Source organism: Acinonyx jubatus, chromosome C1 (genome assembly GCF_027475565.1).
Source record: "Acinonyx jubatus isolate Ajub_Pintada_27869175 chromosome C1, VMU_Ajub_asm_v1.0, whole genome shotgun sequence".
NCBI lineage: Eukaryota > Metazoa > Chordata > Mammalia > Carnivora > Felidae > Acinonyx > Acinonyx jubatus.
The window spans coordinates 123,118,016-123,140,729 of record NC_069381.1 but is presented as its reverse complement, the minus strand read 5'-3'; the positions used below and the strand labels follow the sequence as shown (position 1 = coordinate 123,140,729).

At 47.3% G+C, this 22,714-nt stretch overlaps 1 pseudogene; it reads right to left on the bottom strand.

The window, feature by feature from the left end:
* Positions 1-933: 933 nt before the first annotated feature.
* LOC128311853 (protein shisa-9-like) lies at positions 934-20,955 on the bottom strand (annotated as a pseudogene).
* Positions 20,956-22,714: the final 1,759 nt, after the last annotated feature.

Sequence of the window (22,714 nt, the reverse complement as noted above, 5' to 3'; positions counted from 1 at the left end):
GCTCAATGTCAAGATCCACTCATTGATTAGTGGTTCTAGCATGGTGTCATTCCAATGTTATCATTGCGTCTTCACTTATTAACTGGATACTTCTCTAAATATACATTTCCCATTATCTACTATTTGGTTACTCAGTGGTACAGTTTGCATAGGAAAGACAAAATTAGTATTTGATTCTTTCTTTAGTGTTCATAATTATGAGTTGGTTCCCTAGCATCCTTCCATGGTGAGCAGTTAGGGTTCTTTTCCCCTCTGATGTCATTTTGAATTCATGGATTTATTTATATGTGATGAATATCCATCCATTCAAGTTAATGTCCTTATTTGATCCTCAAATTGTTTCATCTTTGACCAGTGGAGCCTGGTTAAAGTTGACTCTTGAGTCCTTCTGCTATGATCGTAGTAACCCAATGTTTATAGCAGCACTTTCAACAATAGCCAAATTATGGAAACAACCTAAATGTCCATCAACTGATGAATGGATAAAGAAACTGTCGTTTATATACACAATGGAATACTACTTGGCAATGAGAAAGAATGAAATATGGCCTTTTGTAGCAACATGGAGGGAACTGGAGAGTGTTATGCTAAGTGAAATAAGTCATACAGAGAAAGACAGATACCATATGTTTTCATTCTTATGTGGATCCTGAGCAACTTAACAGAAGACCATGGGGGAGGGGAAGGGTAAAAAAAAGTTAGAGAGGGAAGGAGGCAAACCATAAGAGACTCTTAAAAACTGAGAATAAACTGAGGGTGATGGGGGGTGGGAGGGAGTGGAAGGTGGATGATGGGTATTGAGGAGGGCACCTGTTGGGATGAGCACTGGGTGTTGTATGGAAACCAATTTGACAATAAATTTCATATTAAAAAAAAAAAGAAAGAAAGTGGAAAAAAAAGAAAAGAAAGAAAAGTGGAAAGGGTAAGTTTTTTTTCCCTGTTAAGTGCTCTGTTTCTGTGTTGCTCGCACATGCACACACACACACACACACACACACACACTCATGAATACACAATCTCATTTTTCTGGGTGAAAATACAAGACGTTTTTGAGACCATACAGATTCCTATGGGCCTGGTCTGCCATTGTAAATAAAATGTTAAAACCAATATTCCTAACAGAACAAAAGATCATGTGTTTCAATGGAAATAGAAAAAAAAAAACATAAGACAGGAACAAATGGTTAAGAATAGGACAGCTTCTCCATCAGAACTATTTCCTTGGGAAGAAATTGACAGATCCTTTAGTTCTCATTGGCATCAAACACGTTAGTAGTAACACACACACACACACACACACACACACACACACACACACACAGACTGTGTCACCAATTGACACACGCAGAGGGCAAACATTTTCACTTGAAATATCAACTGCACAATGAATTTGTGTGTTGTGTATCATTGCCCCCTCATTAATGGACCACATTAGCATGAATGTTCAGTCGTTCCACAAATGATAAGAGTAAAGGCCAACATTTAGGTTACCGGCCACTATGCTATATGTGTTAATATATTTAATCCTCCCAAACAGTCTTGTATTTTGCTCCTTTTATAGAATGGGAAACTGAGGTTCAGAAAATGAAGTTAATTTTCCCAAGATTACATACCCAATAGGTGACAGAGCAGATACCCAGTTATATCTACCTCCCAAGTCCATATGCCCCACTGCCTCACTGCACTATCTCAAAGACATACTGGACATATTTAGTGGGCATCAACCACATGTGAGAGACCCTTCCATAACACTGAATAGTTCAAGAGAAAAACAGAACTTTTGATTTAAAAGCATACAAAAGTGATTCAAGCCATTGCACTGAACCTACAAATGTGTTTGATAATCCACTACAGATCCAACCCCTAACTCTTACTAACGCCATCACTTCCTGACCCATGTGCCAAAACCCAACAGTCATAGATCTTCAGATGGAACAATTTTAGTCTGCCCGAATGGGGAAAAGAATGCTCACGTTTCAGAAACAAGAGTGTTGGTAGCTATGGCTTCGTTCAAAAGAGAGCCTCACAAGAGTTGGAATTGGCCATGTTCCCTCAAAAGTCAAAATCCTAAGGGTCCTGCTAACGGGTTCCAGTGGCTAGAGATTCATTCACCCATGTAGGTGTTCGTTCATTCAACAAACACCTATTGAACACTGCGTCATTTCACTGGAGATACAGGGGTGAATAAAACAAACACAACCCCTGCCCCCTCCCCAACAAAGCTTAAATCAGCAATCTCCACCCCACTTCTCAAGCCTGGCCTTCTTGGAGAACCGGCTCCACCACAGCCATGAGAGACGCTGAGATACTCTCCACCCGACTCAACTGACTGAACCAGGGTCAGACAGCTGATCCAGGGGAAGCCAGACCACTGGCTGGTCAAAAGCTCATCACATTTTCTCTCTCTGCAGAATATGAACTAAAAGACACAGCAGTTAAGTGCATTAAAGACAAAACTGATGCTTTACTCACTCCACCTACTAAAGTCCTGAAGGTAGCCCTGATTCCTACCCTTCCTGAGCCTGGATATTCACCAGAAGATACCCCATGTGTATCCAATGAAGTTCAGGCTATGTAGTCAGACCTGGGGACAAATCCTTGTTCCGCTATCTATTAACTATGACACCATGGACAAGTTTTTTCGCTATTAATTTTATTGTGGATATCTTCAAATACACACAAAGATAGAATGGACTCCCATGTATTTGGCCACCAAATAATAATAATAAAAATATTTGTTAGTAGTAGTATGCAATGATATTTCCCCCCTTCTGTTTCACCTGCCCCCACAATTTTATATTTTCCTGGCAATTTTTAAAGTAAATCTCAGTCATCATGTTAGGTGAGTTCCTTAGTTTCTATGAATCTGTTTTCTCCTCCATGAGACAGGAATAATGATACCCCTTCCATAGTCTTTTTCATTCACTGGACAGAAATGGATGGGGCTGCTGCCATGAGCCAGCCCGGTTCCCACGGTATGGGATGCCGCTGTGACAACACAAAGTATGTGCTCTCATGAAGTTTACACTGTAGTGGAAGAGGCATAAATAAGGAGGAAGACAATTTCAGAAAGAACAAAAGTCATGAAGAAAATCATGGGGGAAAGAGGAACAGTAGATAATTTGGGGACCCAAGGGAGACAAGGAAGTCCTCTCCAATGAGGCAGCTTTGTGCATACGATGTAAAAGGGTAGAGGCCTGGGAGCAGGGTTCTGTAGGCAGGGAGCACAGCAAGTGCAAAGATCCTTGAGGCAGGGATGAGCAAAGCTGTTCGAGGGTTGTTTTCAGTACAAAATGAGCTAATGCATCCAGAGCTTTAACACAATGCCTGGCACACAGCAAGTGCTCAATAAATGTTAGTTCCTGTTCCTCCTGAAGAAGGACTCATCATAAGACCTACACTGGAATGTGTTTTGGAAATAGCTCTTTCCTACAATGCCAATGGATCTTTTGGTTCACTTCACATATCCTTCAACCACTTCAACTCCTAGGGGGGAAGACTTCCCCCTTCTGCAAACACCTGTACCCAAAGGAGAGGTCACGTAGTATAGTGGTTAAAACATAGACCTTGGGGTCTGACTGGCCTGGTTTAAATCCCAGCTCCACCATTTAGTAGCTGTATGAACTTTGGATAAGTCATTTAACCTCTCTGAGCTCCAGTTTCCCCACCTCTAATGATGGTGGAAATAACAGTACCAACCTAATAAGGTTTTGAACATTCAATGTGGAGGGAGGGGTTAGAATACTGCTTATATAAGTTACTGTTAATATTTCACTATCTTACATATTTTTTTTACTCTTATACACCTCCCCTGATTAGGAAATTCCCCCAATTTTTAAAAGATATTTGGCAATATCCCTGCCAGTGTCTCCAAAAGTCAAGTATAGGACATTTGGGTGTCTTGGTAAATATGGGAAATGAATGGAAATCCATCTGGCCCTAGATATGAGGTGCACAACATCTTCAGAAGCTAAATCATGAATCTGCTTTTCATCTGGTTCTTTGTAAACCCACTGGGAAATGGTTTTGGAGGTGAGCAGGGGAGTGGTCAGGGGAGAGCTGAGGCTGGAACGGGAGCCTGGTCTTTCAGATGGTTTCTGTGTCAGGAAATATCAAGCCAGTATTTCTCCTCAGTTTGGTGTGACATCTCACCTGCTAAGTAACATTGTAACATCAACCCAATTCAAAAGAGGGGTTGCATGTTTAGGTAGAACACTCAGGGGGACTCTGTCCCATGAGCCTATATGAGAGCATAGTCAAAACATGAACTGATTCTATTCCAACACTGACCAGGTGAATAATTTTATGTGGATGCTTTTATAGACACTGGGAGACACTTTTTATACCGTGGCTATAAAGGCTCTGTAATTGCCGCTGACTTATTTGGTGTCGTTTTCAGTCTTTACCACATCACTAAACAAGACCTCACAGCCAAAATCCTACTATCAAGCTGCCTGTACGAAATGCAATGTAGTATGCTGGAGTGGATCCTGGAACAGAAAAGGGACTTAAGAAAGGGAACTAGTGAAATCCAAACACTATCCACAGTTTAGCTAAAAATAATGTACTAATGTTGATGTCTTAGTTTTGACAGGTATACCACAGTAATGAAAGATGTTAACATTAGGGGGAAGTATGGGTGAGGAGTATATACAACTCTGGGTATTACCTCTGCAACTTCTCTGTAAATATAAAATTAAAATTATATATATGTTTTAAAAAGTGTGCTGTTAGGGGCGCCTGGGTGGCTCAGTCAGTTGGGCGTCCGACTTCAGCTCAGATGATGATCTTGCAGTCCGTGAGAGTGAACCCCGCGTCGGCCTCTGCGTGGACAGCTCACTGGAGCCTGCTTCAGATTCTGTCTCCCTCTCTCTCTGCCCCTCCTCTACCTCTTTGATAGAGGTCGAGGCCCTTTTGATTATCAGACTAAATATTTTTAGGCAATATCACTGAATGCCTGGAAAGAACATGAACACTATCAGCTGAAGAAAAATTCATCTTCAGATAAAAAGGCAAGTCTTGCATATCACAGGAAAAATCAACCCTAGGAAATTTATAAAGGGAAGTTGACCACATTTCCCCACAATGAAGCTTTCTCTACCCCCCCACCCCAATTTGCCTTTACCTTAGTCCTCTACTTCCTTCCTTCCAAATATCCAGATTTCTGCAGACTATTGATTCTCTTAGCTTGATTAAGGCATAATGGAAAGATCAGAAAGGAGTCTAGCATTAGTATTAAGATGAGAAAAGAGGGCGCCTGGGTGGCTCAGTCGGTTAAGTGTCTGACTTCAGCTCAGGTTCATGGTTCGTGGGTTTGAGCCCCGCGTCAGGCTCTGTGCTGACAGCTCAGAACCTGCAGCCTGCTTCAGATTCTGTATCTCCCTCTCTCTCTGCCCCTCCCTCGCTCGCACTCTGTCTCTCTCAAAAATAAATACTAAAAAAAACGATGAGGAAAGAGAAATAGATGGAGATGAGTACCCTCTGAAAGCTATGTTGAATGGGTCACTGAATAGAGATGAAAATGACATTCAAGTCTGGGTTATCGAATTCCCAGTCAGATCTGATAACTTGAATGTTTAGTGAAGAATACAGCAACAATGGCATGATGTGCCCCCTCTTGGTATATCACAAATGGATGCATCTTTCTTTCCATTTTTGGTAATGGTAAATCTTCGTTGCTCACAGTGTCCAGAGAAGAGTTCAATTCAATAGGTGCACTCTAATTCTGGCACCAAGAGCTGGTCTAACTTCTCAGTTGGAATGAATTCCTTCTCTCCTAGTTCTCTATAGGTCAAAATGGGCTCTGGTGACTGACTGGCCTCTTGAACCCCTAATAATTGACAAATATCAGTCATTTAGGCCTATCCTCTCAATGAACTCCCGAAATCATTCCCTCATCTGAACATGTAAATTTTCCCTGTGTCTACAGTATGTAAATAGCTCTTGTGAATCAATAAAAAGATAAAATCACTCCAAGGAAGGCTATCTTTACTAGCAACTACTAAATTAATTGTAAAAATTAAATTGATTAAGGAGCCCCTCAGTAGCTCAATTGGTTAAGCGTCTGACTATTGGTTTCGGCTCAGGTCATGATCTCACAGTTTGTGAGTTCAAGCCCCCCATCAGGCTCTGTACTGACGGTGTGAAGCCTGCTTGGGATTCTCTATCTCTCTCTCTGCCCCTTCCCTGCTCACTCTGTCTCTCTCTCAAAAATAAATAAATTAATTTTAAAAGTTTTTGAATAAAATTAAACTGATTAATGTAAATCGGTGGAAGAGCTATATGCTTCTTATCTTTCCAGATCTTCCCCAAAATTCTAGGAAATAAGAACTGGATTAACCCAGCAGCAGTATAGGAAATTAACATCTTGTAAGAATGCAGTAAATGTTTATGTACACTTGGCATTCTCTTCTGTAGTCCACCAGCAATGCTCTGGCATACATCTACCCAGTAGAATATTACAAGACATTTTTTAATTGGTATAAATATCTCTGATTACTGAGACTCAGACATACACCAAAAGCAAGAATCATAAATAAATCAAGTTAGTCTGTCACAAGAGACTTCTGAATTCCTCAGTGCCTAGACACTCATCTCTGAGCAGTAATTTGTTTTCAGTACAACTTTAAACAGAAGTCCCTTACTTAAACAAGATTCATTAATGTGCCTTGCCCTTTGGCCTGATAAAAATGAGTTCAATGAGTTTGTTATTTCCTTTGAGTGTTGATTCAAAAACCATCTTAAAGCTTATAACTTCACATGAGAAACTTGTTAACAGTCCCCTTCGATAGCCACAGACTCCACACCATTTCACCTTTGTCTATTTCACAATCATATTCTCTCATGTGTGACATCTGGGACCCACATACAACTAGGTTCTGCTTACTTCCCAGTGACATCTGAAAGGGAATGTGCTCATTTCTATCAGAGCCAGAACGGGACTCAGTGATTGCCATTTCTGAGTTGGTGCAATTTACTGTATCTTTCAGGGCTGTGAGATTTGGTCATAAAACTTCCAATTGCTGACGTATTTTGCTGTAAGATGTGGCCGTTCCTCATGCCATTCTATGGCCCGATTCATAAATAAATAATGCCAAATCACTGAATACAATGAAACCTAGGACATTCTATTTAGTAGCCCATTTCCAAACCACGTAAACATTGACTTGATACATATGTGGCAACATTTCCAAGGCTATGAAAAATTATCACAGTGCAGAATCGGAGAATCCACATCACCTGTGTCTAATACCACCGATTTATTCCTCTACCCAGCAAGCATAAAAATTTGCAGCCAAACAGTCCAAAACGATGATTCAGCAAATAAGATACCAATGCAGCTCTTGTAATGGGGCTTCAGCAAAGGCCACCCAGATTATAAAATGTGCCGTGTTTTTGAGAACCTCCAGCCACAACTAAATGCATCCTTTAAACTGTCTGGCTTGTGTTATTTTAAATGAAGCCCTCCACATTACTTTAATGTGGGAGTAACCTGAAAACATAATAGCAAGGAATAAGCACCCCAAACCATCATAACCACAACTCAACACCCCACACACAAACGCAAGTGTATGTGCATGTGTGCATACTCACACAGAGTAGTTTGGGATCATTTTTATGAAACTCTATTTTTATGAAAAAGAGATCAAATTCTTCTGAACTACTATCTGTTCATTGACAACAGCATGAAGATTAAAGGTCATAACTGGTCCACCTCAGGAAGCAGACAAATAAGCAAATGGACTGTTGGTTAACCGATTTCCCGATCAAGATGAACCAACAAAATGGGTTACTGCCAAACAGATTAACTACGTGAAATGAAACAACCAAGTAACCCATTGGTTAACTAAGTACCCATGATGAACCAACCAAGAGGGCCATTAGTTAACAGAAGAACCAATCATAAGAAGCCAACCAAATGGATCAATCTTTAACAGAGACACCAACCAAGGGAAATCTGATGATGCCAAACATCCCAGAGAGATGAAAGAAAACTTCTAACTAGTCAACAAACAGAAAAGCTCTTAATGAACCCAAACACACCCCATGAAATCTGGACACGTGACCACTGCCTGGGTCACCAAGTGGGGCTGGAAACACACTGCAATGCTATACTTATGAAGATTATTTATGGGAGTTCTGGTATCCATGTTTTCATAATGCTGGACATGAACCACAATGTTGAGGTCCCTCTCCATAGGGTCAGTGTTGCAGTGGCCCTGTGGTCTCATGACATCTGCAAGAGCCCTGAAAGGAGAAAGAATTTAAATCTGTTCATTCCAAACACAATGATTGGCACCTGTTGTGTTCTGAGCACTGTGCTTATGAGGACAAGGCCCCTTACTCCACGGAGTTGCATGCTCGTTAGAGGTGGGAGGGAGAAAAAGACAGCAGGAAGTTAACAAAGATCACTGCAATTACAGATTACATAAGGACTTCATGCAAAACAGTCCACACGTTCCTCACAATAGATGTGTAATTAGCAGTATCACCCACCCTGCAGAGCTGTGGAGAAGATTTAATGACAAATATACGTAATGTGTCTGCACCCCATAAACTCAGTCCCCCCTCATAGCTAACGCCTGATACCACACTCCATGTACAGCAATGGCCCACCATTAACCACAAATAACATTCATGGAGTGCTCACCATAAGCGGGGCACCATGCCGATCACATTACAAGCCTTAATTCAACTAAGTAGTTTACAAACACTTTATGAGGTTTATTACTCCTTCTTTGCAGATGAGCAGACCAAGGCTCAGAGAGGTGAATTAACCTGCTCAAAGTCACACAGCCAGTTGTACAGGGCTTTGAACAAGAGTCTGTTTTCACAGCTCTGTACACTGAGTGCATTGGGTTTCCTGTAGTTAGGGAGGATTTGGCATGATCCATCCACACCCCCCCCCCCAGGTTGGTGCCCCTCTTAATCAGTAGCTGGGATGGATGGCAAGGTTACAACCTGAGTCACCAACAGTGTTTTATCATCATGTTTCATCTCCTTGACATTCATCCAAGGGTCAATATTCTTTTTACTATTATTTGTCAAGAAAATAAGTTGAGAGGTGTTAAGTGACTGTATTAGTTTCTCCCAGCTGCTGTAACAAGGTACCCCAAGCTAAGTGGCTTCAAACCATGGAAATGCACTGTCTCACAGTTCCGGAGGCCAGAAGTCCAAAACCAAGACGTTAGGGGACTCCTCCCTTCCCTCTTCCTGGCTTCTGGTGGATTTCTAGTGGAAATCTCTGGCATTTGCTAGCTCGCAGCTGCCTCACCCCAGGCTCTTCCTCCATCTTCACCTGATGTGTCTCCTGGAGGCTCTGTCTTCCCATGAAGACCTGCTTTTAAGGACACGAGTCATACTGGGTTAGGGGTGCACCCTCCTCCAGGATAACCTCATCTCAAGTCATTACATCCGCAAAATCCTATTTCTAAACAACGTCACATTCTGAGGACCACTTTCTGAGGATCACTAAAAAAGACCAGGACTTTAAAAAAACTTTTGTTATGGGGTGGGGGTACACAATTCACCCAGAACAGTGACCTTCACAATTAGATGTAACCTTAGTAAAGCAGCTCAGTGTTTGCACAGAGAGCAGAACACAGGTAAGTGTTAAGCATATATCACATCTAAGGTCAGACCTCACCACCCCATTTCTTTCCCTTCACCTACGCTCCACCATGTCTTTACCGAGACAGGATTATCCTTGAACGATATATACTATTGTAGGTATAATTGCAATGTGTGTATCTTTGACACGAGTAGTGTTTTGACCACAAACCTCATTCTGTTTCTTCCTCTTTGCACGACATGAGAGCTAGCCAAAGTTCTAAGTGTGAATCTCCTTTACCCAGTGGTTTCATGGTGAAATGGAAGAATATCAGCCCTGCTTATCCAGTTCCCCAATTATGGACACCTAGATGGTCACTGCCTCCCTGCCTCTGAACACAACACAGCAATAGGCGTCCTCATCCATGCCTCCTCTTGGACCAGGGAGAGCTTCTCAGGGTACACACTCACAAGTGACACTGCCATGGTTTAGGATACATCCAGATGCTCTTAACAAACCAGAACCCTCTGAATCCACATCAAGGGAGACAGAGAAGGAAGGGGAGCTGTTTGAGTGAGGCCACCCTGCCTGCTGCAATTTACACCCCCCCAATAGCACCAATTCTCAAATAATGTCTCCCAACCCACGGCAATAGCATCACCTGGGAGCACGTTAAAAAGCAAATTTTCACATCCACCCAGACCTACTGATTCAGAAACTCCAGAGTTAGCTACCTGTGCTTTCAAGTGCACGTTCAAGTCTGAGCCTGTGCTAGGCTCACAGAAGCCCCAAGCTTGGGGACTGAGTGGTTGCTCAGAGGGCAATGAGACAATGGCCCAAAAACCACAGCTGGTGAAAAGTGTCAGATGTGAAATACAGATAACACAGCAAGAGTCCCGCAAGAATTAGAGGAGTGTGCCAAGACACAAGAGAATAACAACAGCTCCCAATCATTCATTCATTCACTCAACAAACATTCATTGCCTACTATGTGCCAGGCACTAGTCAAAGCTCTGGGAACACAGCCAGTGTGCAAGATGCACAAGATCACTGTCTTCCTGGAGCTTGTATTCTAGGGGACAGGATAAAAAATATATGCATATTAAATAAATTTGAAAAAGTGTAACATGATCAAGCGACACCGGCACATAGCAGCCTTATTTGCAACAGCCCAAAAGTGGAAACAACCCAAATCAGCTAATGAATGGACACACAGAATGTGTGATATGCAGTGAAGTATGATTTGGCCATGAAAAGGAAGGAAGCATTGATACCTGCTACAACATGGATGGAACCTGGAAACTTGAGGCTCCTGCAAAGGACCCAAAAAGCCACAGGGTACATGATTCTATTTCCATTGAGTGTTCAGAATAGGCTAATCCACAGAGATACAAAGTAGACCAGTGGTGGCCAGGGGCTGGAGACAGGGAGGACTGGGGAGTGGCTCTGGAATGTATACAGACTTTCAACGATAAAAATGTTCTGAAATCAGATAGTAGTGATAGTTGCTCAACTTTGTGAATATGCCAAAAATCAATGAATTGTACACTTTTTTAAAATTCTAAATAAACTGAGACACACACACACACACACACACACACACACACACACACACAAGGTGATCAGGAAAAGCTTTCCTGAAGAGTTGATATTTGAGCTGAGCCCTGAACGGTAAAGAGTAAGTCATGTAAAGATGATGGAAAGAACCTTCCCGGCAGAGGGAACAGCAAGTACAAAGGCCCTGGGGCAGGAAAGAGTTCAGATATTTGAGGTATAAGCCAAAAGGCCAATGAAGCTGGAGGATAGCCAATAAGGAAGGGAGCATTTAAGGTGAGGAAAACCTACCCATTTTATGGAGCTAAAAAACTGTTCAAGTTCACCTGGCGCATCAATGCAGGGACTGACATACAAAACTGAGTGTCTCTGAAATCGGAGTTCAGCCTCCTTCCTCACTCTGTGCTGTAAGCAGAGTCTGAAACTCAAGGAGGTGCAGGAAAGGGAATGTTTGAGGTAAAGCAGACCCTCCAAACCTGATTTGCCTTTTTCACTTCTAAACAGGTTCTTCATCATGAGTTTCAGGGGGTCCCTGGACCCCTCGGGAGTTGAGTGGAAATTTTGTTTGTGCATTTTTCTCAAGCAAGAAGCCATAGCTTTCACCAGTTTCTCTAAGGAGTCCCTCCCCTCCCCATAATTCCATGTTATTCAGGCTTTCAAGAGGTTCGCATAGTAAGTTATCAGGACGGCTACCATCAACTTGGTCAGCACTACTATCTGCAGATCCCTTGGGCTTCTCCAGAGTGCTGAAATTCCTGAAAAGCCAAGGATGCTTTTCCCCAAGGCAGCCCTTCCCAGGGCATGCAATGGAGATGAGAGTTCTTAAGAGGCCTCCATATCCTGGAAAAGCAGTCTTCAAAGTAGAGTCCACTCACTCTACAGACCACATAAAATGATTTGGCATAGGGACAGGAAATCCGAGAACTCCTGCGTACGGTCTTTAGTCGTCAAAGTGGGGAATCAATGCGATGTATGTATGGATGCTGGCACCCTCACTTGAAATGCCTGCGTCAGACAGTGACAATCAGGAAGCTCAGACCAAGAACGATGACTGGCAGTGGCACCATCGGTGGGGTATGTTGCCCATATTATAGCTATGTGCCCCCCTAAAGGAGATATGCAGATACATTATCTAGGGTTAGTGAGGCTAACCATCACTAAGCAGGCATATGGCTTAAACCACTACCCCCACCCCCTGCCATAATAAAACTACAGACTCAAGAAAATACTGATAGAGGAAGCACAAGAAAACAATTGCATTGACTCTCCCCATCTCTTGAACAGCTAGCTTGTCACAAGGTTAAAAACAATGATGTTCTATTCAGATCAAAGCCAGCCAAGAATAATCAAAACTCTCATGAAAAATATTCAAAATATGGACTGTTTATTAATGCTAAGTTTCATCCTCAACATACATCATGCTTTGACATTAGCTAATGATTGCACGATGTCATCGTGCTTACCAACAAATTTTACAATAATATTTACTGCACCTTCAGCTCAGTTTAAAATTTGTTTTAATGTATGCTTTATAATGTACCTAATAACTGTTCACTGGTACATGCACATACTTATTAGTATAACAGATGTGTATGGATTGGGGTACATACTAAAAAACATGTAAAAATACGTGTCCAAAAAGCTTCATAAATAACACAATGGAAATCACCAACTATGTGCTATAAACCAAGCAAACTCCCAAGGATTTGTCATCTTTTTGTAGCACATGGTTTGAGTGCTTCTCAAACGATGTGCATTCATGCTACCTAGGGGCCTTGATAAAATGCAGATTCTATTTCAGTAAGTCTGAGGCATGGCATAACATTCTTCTGCTCAAGCTCCCAGGTCATGAAAATGAGGCTGCTCCAAAGGACACACCCTGAATACTAAGTTCCTAAAAGAACTATAATGGTAACTTTTAAGTGTCCACTTCACTGGGCCACAGGGTGCCCAAATATTTGGTCAAAGGTCATTCTGGATGCATCTGAGAATGTGTGTTTGGATGAAATGAACATTGACATTCAACAGACTGAGTAGATTGCCCTCCATCATTCAGGTGGGCCTCGTCTAATCAGTTGAAAGCATGCACAGACCAAAAGGCTGACCCTCTCCTCCTGAGTAAAGGGGAATTTTCCTGTCTGACAGCCTTCAACTGTATATATGTATATATAAATATAGTCCTCTTTCTCTGGGGAACCCTAACTAATACAGGTACCTTACTAAAGAAACTAGAATTTTCCTTGATATCCCTTGTCCCAGTTCAGAACAATTAGGTTCAGACATTGCCATTTGTGCGGTCAAGGATGATTGAATATTGGCAATTTCATAAGGTTCAATCTAGTGTCAATTTCCTTCTATATGTACTTGTGTGTTACTTGTCTTGGGCCATTTGACTGTTAGTTCTTTGAGCACAGGGATTGTGTCTGTACTGCCACTATTCTCTTTTAGCTCTCAAAACAGTGCTAGGTATGCCATAGGTGCTCCATAAATACCTATTAAATGAATAGGTGAATGGGTGAATGAATGAATGAATGAATGAATGAATAAAAGAGGAGGTACTTTCTTTTGTAAACTTGGATGTCAAAAACCAGAATTCCTCTGTGCCAGATACTGTTCCAGGCACTGAGGATACAACAGAACAGATTTGTGGAGTGTCCCTGCACTCCTCACTGTGGACAGTAATGCAAACAGAGAGATAATCAAGTAGCAAACCAGGAAATTAATAAGTTAATTTTAGACTATCATGTGAAATGAAGCAAGGAACACCAAGCAATGGGCTGGAGGGGGTGGGTGGGGGGCAGTGGTAACTGAGCCTGGGTCATCCGTCAGGGATGACTTCTCGGAGAAGGCGACATTGGAGCAGAGACCTCAATGGCGAGGGAGCCAGCATGTGAGGTCTGATGGAGGAGAATTCAAGCCAAGCCAACACAACAGCTCCAAGGTAGCAATGAGCTTGATATATTTGAGGAACAAAAAGAGAACACGGTGTTCCTTCATTTTCCAATTACGGCGAGCAAATAAAAGACCCCAACATTCCCAAACAGAGCTCAGAACCTCCTCATCTTGCTTCCAAGGTTCCAGGAGTCCCGAGGTCTAAACTGTGTTCTGACATTTAAACACTTGAATAGGATTCTGGAGCATTTCCTGTTGTACCAGAAGCATCTTTTAGTCTTTCAAGAACGCAAGGGTTGTGGGAACGAGTTAACTTTCTGGAGCGGTGGTTACACAGGTACAGGCAAAGCTCCTCAAACCACACTTAAACTTAAAATGTGTGCCTTTTAATGTATAAAGTATACCCCACTGAAGGTGACTGCTAAAATGCAAGGACTCCATTGCCCAAAGAGAAGTAACCTGCCATGAAAAAGAATATAAAGAGACTACTCCATGGGCAAGGAGATGTGCCTGCAAGGGTTTCTCCAAGCTGGGGAGCTGGTCAAAGCCACAGGGTAACCACAGACATGCAGGAAAAAGGGGAAACAGGAGGAAGAGAGAAAAGGCAAAAGAAGGGAAGACATTTATCCCTTGATGCCACTTCTTTAAAAGGGACTCCAGCTCTTCTGAAGTGTGTTTGAAAAGCACCCAGGACACTGTGCTGTGTAATGTGCCACTTGGATTTCTGATTCTGTTTGAAGGTGGGCAAAATAACGGCATGTGTTCCCTACTGGCCTCAAGTGTATGGAGCTTCAAACAGGCATTCCTACCCCCAAGGTCATTTCTCATCAATGCCTCCTCCAAGGGTGCTGGCCCTGCCAGGGGCAGATGCAGGAAACACTCCTGGTCTTGATCTTACAGTGGCTTCTTGATCTGGCCCCCCTGGCACGTGTTGCCATTTGCAGAACTGCAAGCACTTCTAGGTGATCTGAGAGCACGGAAGTCCTGCACGTGTCCGCTCAAAGGCCGTGCAGCCTAGTGGTCAAGGACCTGTGCTCTGGCCTCAGACTGTCTGGGTTGGAAGTCTGACTCCTCCACTCCCCAGGGCCTTGTTCATCCTCATGGAAAGCAATCTGTGCCTCTTCAAAGGCACACGTCCTAACGCCTGCCTCACTGGAGCAGGGCCTGAAATTAAATGAGAATTTATACCCAAGCTCGCGGCAAAATAGCAGGCTGGACAAGGCTTTAATATCACCCAGGCCAACACTTTGCAAGGCATTCAATGTGGCCATACCTGGGTCTTCTCTCCTATTCTGAACCTGTCACCCTCCGCTGCTTATGTCTGAAGGAGTTAGGAGCCTTGACCAATGTCACATAGCTAAAAAGATATAACAGAGTGAGGGCTAGGAACCGAGTTTCAGACTACAACATTTACCCCTCTGGCAGGTAAGGGGTAGAAAATTCCAATAATAAGGGTCATGGCAAAGGGGTAAAATTTGCAGAGCAGTGACCATAAAGAGGTCCTATGCTAAGGGCCTCCTAAGCCCAGTCTCAGTGAAACCCTCACACAAGCCTAGGACATAGGGATCGCCGTGGTCTCATTTTACAGACAAGAACCTAAAAGAGAGGTGAAGTCACTTTCGCAAGGCCACACAACTCTTAAGTGGCCAGGCTGGATGGAATCTCCAGCCATCTGACTTGAGGTCGGCCTGACCGCGTCTCCAGGCACTGCAGGGACCAGCACTAAGTGAACTGGGTGGGGGGTGGAGACAGAGGTGAACCTGAGAGCTTCCTAAGGAGGGAAGTCACCACTGGGTGGCAACCAACAGCTTCCCTGTGAAAATGCATGTCCGGTGTTGTCAGTTCTACCAATTTCTCAAGAGAAGTCAGAAATCGGGATTTCTATGTGAAATCTCCTTGGTTCTAAGTTGGTTTTAAAACGCAATATAGACACTGAAGACATTTTACAGCCCAGATGCAGTGAGCCTTGACTGGATCTGAGTTTGGCAGTCCAACCTCCAGAGGACATTTCTGCATGACCAGGAAAATGTTACCATGATTGGCTATTTGATGGTATTGCAGAGTTTCTGTCCTTCTTCTTGAGTGTGATCCTGGGATTGTGTCATGTGGGAGAATGTCCTTGTTCTTAGGCGATCCACACTGAAGGATTTAGGGATGAAGTGCCATGTCTGTGATTTCTTTTCAAATGTTTCCACCAAGAAACAGAGGAAAAAGAAACGGAGGGAGAAAGGGAGAGAGAAAGTGAAAATATAGAGTGTGTTAAAGCAGATATGACAAAATACTAATAATTGTGTGGTCTAGATCTGTAACTCGCAAATGGGGGTGATTCTACCCCCGGATGACATGTGGCTATGACTGAGGACCTTTTTTTTTTTTTAACTGTCACAGCTGGGTTGTAAGGGAGCTGCCACTGGCGCCTAGTGGGGGGAGTCGAAGCAGGCTGCCAGGCACCCTACAGTGCACAGAACAGCCCCCCACAGCCGAGAATGAGCCGGCCCCAATGGCAGTCGTACCGGGAGTGACAAACCCTGAAGACATTCCTGTCCTTCTAAGTTTTTTCTTTTGTATGCGTAAAATGTTTCACAGTAAGAAGAGAGAGAAAGAGAAACTAAAAATAAGAATACATAAATAGGGGCGTCTGGGTGGTTCAGTCGGTTGGGCATCCGACCTCCGCCTAGGTCATGATCCCACCATTCCTGGATTCGACCCCTGTGTTGGGCTCTGTGCTGATGGCTCAGAGCCTGGAGCCTGGATTCTGTGTCTCCTTCTCTTTCTCTCTGCCCCTCTCCTGCTCATGCTCTGTCTCTCTCAAAAATAAATAAACATTAAAAATTTTTTTAAAAAAGAATACATAAATAGCAATACCTTGCAGACCAAACAAAATATGCCTGCGTGGATGGGTAACCACAGCTCACCACTGTTTGCAGTCACTTGTTCCAATACATAGTTGCTGGATGTAAGGCTGCTGTGGCTGGTGAATGAGGGTCTCTAAAGTTCTTCAGAAGAAGACCCCCACAGCTCCTGGAATTAGCGACTTTCTCTTGTTTTCAGGTCCCAGTTGGCCCAGAAAGGAGCAGCCGACATGCCTAGGACTCTGGGTCTGAAAACTGACATCACGGAGGTCTCTTCTGGGATACCACAAGTGCGTGGGTCACCAGAAGCAGTTGGTGACGTGGGGGTGCTTTCCGATGAAATGAGAATGAACCCTTCATCTCAGTGACCCACACAGCCCAAGACAAATTAAAAGGCTGTGGCTGAGATGTTAATTTCACCCGGAAGCTCTCAGGTGGCTGGGTATATGCCACCCCCTGACCTGTGGCTGGGACTTGAAATGCAACATGCATTTGGACGGTCCTTGGGGCAGCCCCCAGCACCACAAATACACAAGCAGAAATATGTGCAGAAAACACACAACTAAATGCAAATAAGAGAGTGGCACTGGATTAATGCATCCACCTCCAAGACTGTAAAATAGTCCCAAACTCAAGAACAGTCTTCCTTAAATGTGTAGGCCACTTTTGAGGAGCAATTCGGGGAGGCTGTTACATGCGGATTTCTGGGGCTCATCCCAGACCTTTACTGACCCGGAATCTTTCCCTTTCCGGACAGAACACAAGAATGTGTGTTCTAGGAAGCCCCCCACCCCCACCCATTGCTCACCCAAACTGGAAACACAGTTGAAATCAGGGGGCTGGGGACTGCAGTTTTATAACTAACTGTGTGACATTGCAGAAGCCACCCAACCTGAGCCATGATTTTCTTCTATAAGTGGCAACTGACAGCACCTGTCTCCTAAGGCAGTCATGCACACTAAAGGAGTGTTTACACACTCACGCATGTGAGTACACACACACACAGACACACACACCTCTAGTGCTGTGCTTCACAACTGTTCCTTCCTTTTCCGTAATAGTAACTGGCTACACACAGGAAAGCCTAGAGAGCTTTACAGAAGTATACAGACTCAGCAACCCTAGAGATTCTGATCTAAATTGCCTAGGGCGGGGCCCCTAGCAACACGTTTTGTTTTTGTTTTTGTTTTTTTAAAGCACTCCAGGTGATAAACAGCAGCTGGGGTCAAAAACCACACCGGGGAAACTGCCAATAAAAACCAACTATCCTTTCTCTTCAAGAGAATGTACTTCCACCGCATTCTGGAATTCCCAAACTGTGTCCAGGGAGAGTCTTGTGTCCAGGCTCTGTTATCAGAGGACTGGGTGCCCCGAGATTCCACCCCCAAGCAGCCCTTTGTGGTCCCTGCAAAAGTGGCTGCAACCCCTGGGGGGATTCTTTTTCTCCAGACAGAGCTTCAAGGTGGCAGGACAGGAACATGAGTCCCTCCTGGGCCGTGAGGTCGGCGGTGGAGCGCTGTCTCAACAGGAATACCCAGATCACACAGAGCCTGAAGATCACACATCACCCCCCCCCCCCCCCGCCCCCGCGACAGGCCAAAGGGAGCCGCCCACCCTTAACTCCACTCGAACCTTCCCACCTTTCCTACCCTCCTCCACCCCCCACCCAAACACCCAGGAGGGCTCCTGGAAACGCTGGTTTGCAAGAAAGGCTCAGGGGATATACTTCAGCAGAGGAATTAATACGAATCTGCAAGGGAGCCTACCTATCCCTGGGGGACTCTCTCCCTACCAAGGCGACACCCGTCGCCTGCCGCAGTCCTGCCTTGGTACTCTTCCTTCACCTTAACACAGACCCTGGGAAGCTACAGGGACTGGTGGGGACTTCCGGGAAGTGAAACTGGCCTGTGGGGCTGGCGACAGGGCATGTTGAGGGAGCAGGAGGTGGGCGGGGCCAGCGTGTTACTCTCCCAGTTGGTCAGAGTATCCTGAATCCCCTGAAGCTAACTTTTGTGCTTCAAGACCCCAACATCCACCCACACCTCCCTGCTGACCCAAACCAAGAGGAACTTCCTCACCTCTTGCCCCAAATCCCTCCCCTCTGGGGGTGGGGGGTGGGAATCATCGGATACTCTGCGTATAAGTAGAAAATAATGACTAGTGAGGTGGTAATGTTGCTTCGCCTGTTTTGGGTGCGTCTCTTTCAGATTTTTTAGGCAGGCGCACGGAGCTCGTGCATTCACACGAGCACACATGGGCCCCCGCCGGAGGTGTGGGGAGGGTGTGTGTCTGTGTGTAGGGAGGGTAGGGGGACACATGGCGACCCCGCTGCCCACACTCGGCCAGATCGAGCTAGCTAGCACCCAGCCATCCACCTGTTCCAAGACCGCCAGTCGCTCGCCAACCCCGCCCGCCCAGACCTCACGCCAACCCTGGCCTGCGACGCGTCTGGGGGATGCTTCCCTGTGGCTGCGTCCTCTGCCTCCAGAGTTACTGGGTCGTGCGAATCAATTCAGACACTTTTTTTAAAAAGCAAAAGCAGGGGCGCCTGGGTGGCTCAGTTGGTTGAACAACCGACTTGGGCTCAGGTCATGATCTCGCGGTTTTTGAGTTCGAGCCCCGCGTGGGGGCTCTGTGCTGACAGCTCAGAGCCTGGAACCTGCTTCGGATTCTGTGTCTCCCCCTTTCTATGCCCCTCCCCTGCTCATGCTCTGTCTCTGTCTCTCAATAATAAATAAACATAAAAAAAAAAAAAAAAGCAAAAGGCAAATCGCTCCATTAATCCCCAAATGCCTTCTCCCATCTGCTGCAACTCGCTTCCGCTGGGACTTGCATAATGAATAAAGCAAACTGGAAAGTTGAGGAATCAGGGGGGCTCCCGCCCATGGAGTCCGGGCCAACCCTGCAAGGGGCGAGGTGGAGGCCCTGACCCGCAGCAGGGAGAAGTGGCGCCAGCGGAAAGCAGGGAGGGGTCAGGAAAGACAGGAAGGCAACCAAGGTCCCAATTCCAGGGACCTGGCAGCTCAAGGAGAGAGAGGCGGCCGCTCCAGGCAAGGCTTTTGTTCTCGCCCTCCCCTCTCTCTCTCTGCCTCCCTCGCCTCTTCTTCGCGAGCCTTACGAGTTGCAGGCGGCACACACTCCTTCCCTCCCTTACACAGGCCGCCCTTCCCTTTGGGCCCGCCTGCCCTGTTTACCTAGAACCTAGCAACTGGAATACGAGGGGTCGACCCTTCGCCAAAACCCAAGATTCCGGGGCCGTGGGCTTCCGGGCTGTGTGTGTGTCTCAGATCCGCTTCAATCCTAGGCGGGAGGGGGCGGCGAGAGGGTGAAGGAGGAGGGCAGAGACATACACACACGCGCTCGAGTCCACACCTGTGCGGAGCCCAGCGCCCACTCTCCGAGCTGGGAGCCCAAGTTGGCTTCCTGGGCGACCTCCTCCAGCGGAGATACGGGGGGTGGGGGAATCGCCATTGCGCAGGCAAAGGTGGAGAGGGAAGAGGAGGGAGAGCGGCGCCTGGAGGGGAGGCGGGAGGGGTTGCAGCCCACCTGGACACGTGCTCCCTTTGCCGCCGGTGCGCTTTCTCCAGCCCCCGCTTGGTGAAGATGCCGACAAGCACCATGACGTCCCACCCGCAGATGATGTAAAGGATCAGGGTGGTCTTGTCCTTCGTGGGGTGGTGTGGGGAGTCGTCCTTGCGCGCGGGGCCTTGCGGGTGTTGAGCCACAGCGGAGTGTCGTAGTTGGTGCAGGTGCTCTGGCTCAGTCGCCGCTTCTTAAATGTACAGCAGAACCGGAAGTCACAAGTCCCGCAGCAGAAGATGAAGTCGCCCGAGTGAACCGCTGGTTCCACTGGCCCATGTCATCGAAGTAGCCCCGGTAGAAGTCCGGCGTGGACGCTCTGGTAGGTGGCTCGTCCGAGACCCCCGGGTCCTCGCCGGCCTCTCCCGAGGTGGCCCCGGAGCAGTTGCCCTCCCCCCACCTCCGCCAGTACTACCACGCCTCCAGCTGCGCCAGCTGCCCGTGCCCCACTCGCTCCTGCGCCCGGCACACGCGGGCGCACAGCTCGGGGAGGAAGCAGCCGAGGAGAAGCCGTGGGACGCGACGAAATCATGTCTCCCAGCCTGGGCTCGGTCGCTCGGCCGCCGCCAGAGCCGCTGCAGCCGCCTCTTGAGGTGCGGCCGAAGCTGCCGAGGCTGCTGCCGGGGGCTGCGAGCCGCCGCGGGCCGGACAGGCAGGGAGCTGCGCGGGCCGCTCAGCGGTGGGCGGTCACTGCACTGGGCTCAGCCAGCGTTCGCCTCCCGCCCGCCGCGCGCTGCGCGCCGAGGGGGAGGGGCCGGGCGCGGGGAGGATGAGTGGGGACAAGGGCTGGGTGTGGGTCCGGCGGGCTACGGGGAGAGGCGGGAAGAGGCGGGGAGAGGCCGGGCGGGGTGGGGGGGGGAGAGGCCGGGCGGGGTGGGGGGCGGAGAGCAGCGGAGAGTCGATCTGTCAGCGCCTCGCCTAGGCGGGAGGCTCCGGACTAGCCGCCCTGCGCCCGCTCTCAGTCCAGTCCGCCCTGCGTCCAGCTCGCCAAGTGCCCTGGAGAGAGCCAAGCAACGCTTGTGGGATGAAGGGAAGGCAGGAGGAAAGGGGGAGGGGGACGAGGGAATGGGGGAAGGGGGTTGAAAGGGCGCGAGCTCCAGAGGGGCAGGGGCGCGGAAGAGGTGACTCCGGAGGGCTAACGGGAGCGAATTGGGGGGCGTGCGGAGCTGAGCTAGGCTAGCGGGCGGGGAGGAGGGAGCTTAGGCAGCCACTGGGGCTGAAGGCACCGCTCGGGTTTCCCAGCAGGTGGAGGATGGCTGCGGGACCTCCCGCGCCCTCTCCGGGAGGGAGTCGCGGCTCAGACCTGTTCCGGGCGAAGAGGCGGGCTCCGCCCGTGGCTTTTTCAGGCGTGAGTGCGCAGGAGCTGCGGCTCGAATCTGCCCTCCAGGGAAGGGGGGGGGCTCGGCGGGGTTAGGTAGGGACCGACTAAGTGGCTTCCACTCCAAGGCAGACTGGGACACAGTCTGATCAGGATCGCCCCTCCATAGTGCCCGGGGCCGTCTCGCCTCGCCCTTCCCTTCTCCCGACTGCGCCCTCTAGTCAGGCGCGCGCGTCCGGGATGGTTCTACTCCCCGGGACTTGCGGAGGACCGAGGCTGTGCTGGGAAGGCGGGGTGGCAAGCCACTGGCCCCGGGGTAAGCACCCCCGGGAGAGGGCCGTGGGAGGAACTGAAGTCAAAGAAGCGCAGGGGGTAGGGAGAGGCAGTAGACCAGGCCCAGGCAGGGGCACGTCCCACGTGCCGGAAGGTCTTTCCTTGGGACTCTCCCAGGCCCCAGGATCTGCCACTTCTGTCCCTTTACGACCTCGCGGCAGCGTTCCTTGCGTTCCACAGGAGGGCACACCGCCGCGCCGCCTCTGCGCGCCCAGATCCGTGCAGCGCAAGGCCTGGACACCTAGCTTCAGCCACCCTCCCGCGCCTGGAGCCCGCGCGTGGGTCTCCGGAGACTGCTGGCCCTGTGCTCACGGAGCTCCCCAGACATCCTCACCGGATGTGGCGCAGTCCGGCCTTGTTTCCTCGGCTTTCAGCCTCCGGTTGTCGCCCGTCAGCATTTCCAAATCTGCCCTGTCCACTCAGCCGATTCCAGCCATCCGTCAGCCCTCTCTCATGTCTACCACTTCTTTCCTCTGCTTGAATTTGACTCCAATAGCCCCAAAAACAGGATTTGCACCAAAGCTGCTACACTGAATTTAGATCTCCACACGCCCCTGCGTTTTGTTTTCTTTTTAATTGCATTAATTAAGTATACACTTTGCAGTCAGCTGGGCGGTTTGCAGGGAAATGATATCT